The sequence below is a fragment of the Lineus longissimus genome, chromosome 7, assembly GCF_910592395.1.
Source record: "Lineus longissimus chromosome 7, tnLinLong1.2, whole genome shotgun sequence".
In the NCBI taxonomy this organism is placed as follows: domain Eukaryota; kingdom Metazoa; phylum Nemertea; class Pilidiophora; order Heteronemertea; family Lineidae; genus Lineus; species Lineus longissimus.
Window position 1 is genome coordinate 14,761,418 of NC_088314.1, and position 7,170 is coordinate 14,768,587.

The window sequence follows — 7,170 nt, forward strand, 5'->3', positions numbered from 1 at the left end:
GACACTAACGCAGGAGTAAAAGTAACTCTCCTCACTGATTCGGAGATAGCCTTGTATTGGGTGAAATCTGACAAAAAGTTGCAGCAATTTGTCAAAAATCGGGTTGACCTGAACAGAAAGCTCAGAAAGGTCGAGCAATGGTTTCACATCAGAACGGCTGACATCTTTGCTGACATAATATCAAGGGGTACAACACTCCAGGGACTGGGGAGCTCTGTTTGGTTACAGGGACCCAAGTGGTTAAAAGACGACAGCATCACTTGGCCAATCAATCCCCTAAATGATCACAAAACTGAGACAGTGTTGGTAGGGAGTGTAGAGGTGGAAAATGAATTTCTTCCTGAAAGCACTAGGGTAGGCCTAACACAAATCATGGATGTCCAACGCTACAGCTCCTACACCAAACTTAAAAGTGACCTCATTGGTCACCCAAGCTTTCAAATGTGGAATTCAGGCCAAGAGCAAAATTTCAGCGGACGACATGCATGCCGCTGAACAACTATGGATTCGTAGCACTCAATAAGAGGGGTACAGCGAAGTTCTGACTTATCTACGGGCAGAGAAAGCAAAGAAGCAAAAGCTTCCCAAGCGACCACCATTGGTCAATCAACAAGGCCTATTTCTCGCAGATGATGGCATGATTCACTGCGGGGGGAGGGTGTGTAACGCAAATGTCGAATTGGACAGGAAGTTTCCGATTCTACTTTCAAAAACTAGTTTTTGTCAACACTGATCATCCGGGATGCGCACTAACGTATAGTGCATTATGGTACTGGGGCAACAATGTGTGAACTCTGGAAAAAATTCTGGATCACATCCATGCGTTCTACAGTTCGTCAAGTTGTCAAACGTTGCGAAATCTGTAAGGTTGTAGCTGGAAGACCTTACTTGACACCACTGGCACCAGAGTTACCTGAGTTTCGGTTAAATGAACTAACCACATTTAGAGCATCAGCAGTAGACTTTACAGGTCATATTTACGTTCGCAATAGGCCCACAAACAAGGTACAGAAGGTCTATGTAGCATTATTCTGTTGTCTGACAACTAGAGCGGTTCATACTAGAGTAGTCCCAGATATGAAGGTTGAGTCATACTTGCGTGCCTTCAGACGATTCACATCAAACTGTTCGACACCTAAACCTGTCTACTCGGACAACGCCAAAACCTTTAAGGGCGCAGAAACAGAAATCAAACGGTTGTTAGCTAATGTGAGTGGTGAAAGAGTTTAGAATCACCTTACTAGAAACGGCATCTCTTTCAAATATATACCGGTGCAGGCTAGTTGGTTTGGAGGTGTGTATGAACGCCTTATCGGGGTAGTAAAAAGCGCCATCAAGAAGACGCTTGGTAAGGCTCTGGTTGACAGTGATGAATTAAACACCATGGTTAAAGAAATACAACAAGTTGTAAACAACAGACCGCTAACACACATGTCGTCGGAGCCAACTGAATTAGGTTCACGCGATCACTCCGAATCACCAAATATTTGGTAGAGATATGGATCTCTTACCTCACCAAGACGTAGAAAACGCAGGATTTGATCCAACATATGGCGGGGAAAACCGCACTGGAAAAAATGGCACACCGCAGATGCTTATTGATCAATCATTTTCGGAAATGTTTTCATGACGAGTACGTGGCCGTGTTACGGGAACGTCAAATGTATGAAGTAAGTAAACAGAACGCCACAGCAGACACAATACGCTGTGGGGACGTGGTCATGGTTCATGATAAGGATGAATGTCGGATTAACTGGAAATTAGGAAAGATCGAAAGTTTGAATACCGGCAGAGATGGGTTGACGCGTTCCGCAACTGTGCGCACAACATCGGGTAGATCAAACCGTGCGATTGGAAAATTATATCCCCTGAAATTGCATGTTGGTCCAGAGGAAGTGCCGCCAAAGGCGGGAAATCACGTAAACGAGGGTAGGCGACCGCAGCTGCGAAACTCGCACGTGTACGGATACAGAGACAATCTCAAGACTAGGAGAATACTCTCAAAAACTTTGTGTGAACTATATGCATTATAAAAGACACTTGTTATTGATATTTAGTTTAGTTTTCAGTAAAGGTTGATCGGAAATCATTCATATCGGAAACTTAGTTGAGTTTAGTTTGAAGTCATCACATTACCTTTGAGTGTATACTCATTCGTTGTTGATGTTTAGACACACGACTAGTAATTTCTCGGAATAACCCAGATTCGGATAATTGTCAATCGTGACATTGTTTACAGTAAGATGGTTATAATTATGTCGAGTTTACGTTCTTTGTCATGTAAACAATATTCTTTCTGATGGCTGATTACATTACAAGTTTAACTTCAAGGATGTCAAGTTGACATCATCTGTTGATGGATTCGTCTACTTTTAAAAGTACAAGTTTCTAGGGTTTTAATTGGTATGCATGTTTTTTAGGTTTCACTTGCAATTACTGTTTCTTGGCCGCAGGGAATGTCGGGAATTGTCATCCCGAATATACTCAAGTACATCAAACGTCAATTCAGCCCACGCTATAGGTCCGGCGACTGGTACAGACAACATCCGTCTCAGGTACATTTCACCGAATCTAGGGATGGTCACTTGGGTTCTGTTTATCTTAAAAGCCTTCCCACACCAAGAAACAGGAAGTGACGAGACTCAAAAAGTATTAAGGTGTGAACATGAGACAAAGGCCGACGATCCGGTGACGCAACGACACGAAAGGCTTGGGACCGAACGTATATATGAGTACCTGGAGCAGACATAAGATGGGGGCATACCAGTCAATATTTCATTGTCACGATTTCAATGCGGCAGTAAATAAGTTTGTGAGAGATAGGAAATCCACTGTGAATCAGAGCGACACGTGGCACGCAGTCAAGAACATCACAAAGGCAGTGCAGAAGGTAGCAGAGGGGGCAAATAAGAGGGAAAATGTAACTTGGCACGAGGACCTCCGCAACAAACCATTGGGAATCGCATCACATGTGCATTGGGCAGTCAGAAATTGTGATCAAGAGAGTGGGAAATTAAAAGCGATGATTGAGAACATCACCGAACATTACAAAGGTGTGCATGACAATTGCCAACCAAGTTCCCGCTGCCGTAAGGATTCCAACTATGAAGCGTCAAGACGGGTGATCACCAGTAAAAAGGCTGAAACCCTCCTTACCAATGCAATTAAAAAGTCATGTGTCTATATGTACCCACAAAACTGTATTCATGCCGGAGACACTTTCTTTGTTGAATCATTCAATAACGTGATGAACATCTTTCAAGATAAACAAATATCCTTTGGTGACAAGCAGTACAAACTGAGGTCCAATCTTGCAGTTAGTCATTGGAACGAGAATGTTGGTCGACAGTAATCGAGCACATGGTCATCTTCTGGAAATGCCCAAGAGAAGAGGAAAAAGAAGAGGAAAAAAAAGTATGCCAAGTGTTCATATCAATACTGGATTAACATTTGGGATCGTGTCATGGACGAAGTCTACCAACCCCAACCCCTAGTTGCTACTCATTCTGATATAAATGATGATTAGGAACTCACTTGAACATCCCTGGGCATGTCTGAATATTAACTGTATGGTATGGATTATCATTCTTAATTGTAACAAGTGTTATTGCTAAATAAATTTAGGAACTCACTTGAGCATCTCTGGACTAGCGTAGCATTCATATCTTTGTTTTTCTTGCCGTATTAAAAAAGCAAGAAAATTGCAAACTGGCCATCATGGCCAAAGTCATGTTCCAATTGGATTTATTTCATAAAAATGTGAATCACGTGACGTTCATTATTATGCAGTAAGTCTAGTTTTCGCGCCACAATGACCGACCAATCGATCGCTGTGGCACGCATGGCCACTTTCTAGCAGTCAATGTGAATTGGTCGATAATCACTCGGGCAAATCTTGTGTGTGGGAAATGCCGAGTTATACAGGGTGTACCTAAAAAAATGAAAACAGCGCAGGATCAAACAACGGTAGGCCCTACTTGTGACCGTATAGAACCATCTGTGATGATGTTGCCGGATGCGGGGGGGTGGGGGTGGCAGAAATCGATCCTTTCATGACTGACAAGTATAAAGTTCACGGTAAGCTAAGGCCACTGGGGTCAAAGGGTACTTTTCCAGAACGCAACCGACTGTGGCCAAGTCAAGGGCCTAGGATAGGGTCATTATGCTGTGTTTCAATGGAAATTCTTTTTAAAACATTGTCCTTATGCAATTGCACGCAATTTTAGTCGGTCGAGAGAATATAAAATGACCTCCCTTCCAATACATTTCATCCGTTTGCACGCCCACCAAGTCGACGGTATGGACGTGTTGCCGAAAAGATGCCGGAGTTACTCCGTTCAAGAGAAACTGAAGTATCTAGACGACTTCAAGGCTGCACTTGTGGCTGGAACTGTTTGCACCATGAAACAGTTTGCAGCTAACTACAACATTCCATATGGGACAATACGCTATCGGAACCAATTCGATATGGAACAGAAGCTTGAAAACGGCCACAAACCGAAGTACAAAGCAAAGAACGTGGGCACGTGGATGGTAGTGGAGAATGAACTGTTTGAATGGTACGACGGTGTCCGTGATATAAGAATTCCTGTCTCCGTGAAAGACCTCAGGCAAAAGGGACTGGAACTGTTCCAAGCATGGTGGCAAGAACTAGACGAGGCGGATAGGGAGTACATTGCGAACACCAAGCCAATCAGGCATGAATTCCGAGCATCTTGCGGATGGGCCGATGGGTTCAAAAAGAGGAATAGCATTTCATACAGAAAGGTGAATAAAAACACTACGCAGTTACCGGTTGATGCTGCTGACCATTGTGAACGCTTTCGAAATAACGTTACCGATTCCATTGACCGATTTGGGCTGGAGATGCGATTTGTCATAAACGCTGATCAGACTTTCTTTCTCTTCGATATGCGACCAATGTATACGTGCGCAAGAACGGGCACCCAAGTCGTAGACGTAAGGACATCACGATCGAACACGAAGCTGCACCGTAACATTATGCATCTTCGCGAACGGCGGGAAGGCCAAAGCCCATATCACCTTTCCTAGGCGGGGATTCGTCCGTCAGTTGGATGCTTTAGAGGACAACGACCTGCCTAACAACGTTTGCGTCTCTTCATCACCCACAGGATGGGTTAGAGAGGAAACCATACACAATTGGACCGATAACGTTCTGGACCCATACCTTGATGAACAACACTGTGAACAGTTCCTCTTGATTCTGGACATGTTTCGAGTCCATAGGACAGAGCCTTTCTGTAACCGATTGATAGAACGAGGAGGCATCTTAGATTACATACCGTCCTGCTGTACAAGCCTAGGCCAGCCTCTAGACGTCACAGTTATGAAAAGCTTCAAATGCCACGCACGACAGGAATGGAAGACGTGGAAAGTTGCGAATACCAACGACGATGGGCAGTGTGAGAAAATTACTTTGCGCCAGATCGTACAGATCATTTTGTTGGCATGGAATGGGGTCAGTAAGCAGGTTATTTACAATGGCTTTGAGAAAGCGCTGTGACCGCAACAGATTGAAGGTGGACAACAGCCAATAGTAGAGGATGAAAACGTCGATGGCATGGAGTTTTATGATGTTCTTGACTACCAAGAACTGTAACAGTTCAGTCTCCCAATTCTGAGGACTTCACCAATGAATTTGGACTGTTCCCTTTGAGAATTAAAGATGTTATTAGGGAACACATCCAAAATACGTTTACGTTTGAAATGATGGAGCATTATTTTGGCAAACTTTCTTCAGAAATCGATACTTTGTCACTGAGGCACTTGCTATCGCCATTCCCCTCAACTACGTCCCGATCAACTGGTTCAGTGTATTACAGAACACCCTGTATACCTCTTATCAATGAAAACCAAGTAGGCAGGCTTTTGAATACCCCACGAAATCGATCTGACTAACATGTGACATTGACCGCTAGAAAGTGACCAGGCGTGCAACAGCGAGCGATTGGTCGGTCATTGTGGCGCGAAAACTAGACTTACTGCATAATAATGAACGGGGCGTGAATTTTGTATGGAGTGTTTTGATGTCTTAGGCACCTATTCCATAGAGGTATACGGTGTACTACACTATACGCGAACAATGGCTTCACAAAGGGTGCATGACCATGAAACTATTGTTCGCGTATAGTATAGTATAGGGTATAGCTCTATGGAATAGGTGCCTTAGAACCGATTCTAGGTTATGTATGCATGCACTTGTGTTCTGATTAGCTAGAAGCAAATGTTTTGAATTCTTTAGTATTTGACTTAATTGGAATTAAATGCATTTCTTGATATCATCTTATTATGTTTATTTTGCAAGAAATCTCAATTCTTTCGGGTTTAGCCTAGTATCACCATGGCCAATTGAGGTTACATACACTCTTGGTTTTTCACACTTTAGTTGTCAAGCAAAAGAAACTTAAATACTTTTTCTTTAAAACTTTTTATAATGAATAAAATGATCAACCCATATCAAATTGGGAATCAGAATACACCAAAGTTCTTGAATATAATTTTGGTAAATCACCGAAGTATGCTGAACTAACAACCTATTGAGATTGTTTACCCTATCACACTTATCACACTTCAGTGTCAAACCTAATTAACCTCATCTGGCTGTTGCTCTGACAAGCGGCCTGCTGTAGCATGTGGGCTGGGCATAGGTAATTGGTTTCCACCTGGGCCCCTATGCACAAAGGTGGTGTAAGTTACCCATGGTTTAACCTAAACCTAGGTTAGCTAACCTACTGTTTGTGGTTTAAAAAAATTGGTATGCACGAAAGGTAGTTTAACTAAACTCGGAATAACAAACCCAAGGATAAGATAAACCATGGTGTATTATTCCTTGGTTTAGTGTTAGTTTTATTACTGGGAAATCTATTTTTAGACATTCCGTGAAAGCTTTCAGGGAAAGAGGTGCTCAGAATCACAGTCAGAAGTCTTACAAACAGCAACAATGAGTACAAATACATGCAAAAATCAAGGAGATGGAGGTGAAAGTTCCTCAAGAAAACGTTCAAAGAACTGGGATGATGATGAAAAAGATTATCTGCTTGATTCCATCAGAGATTATGTAAAAGTAATCGAAGTCAAAAAGACAGACGCAGGTATAAATAGAAAGAAAACCACAGCATGGGAAAATGTGCACAGATTATTTGCTACAAA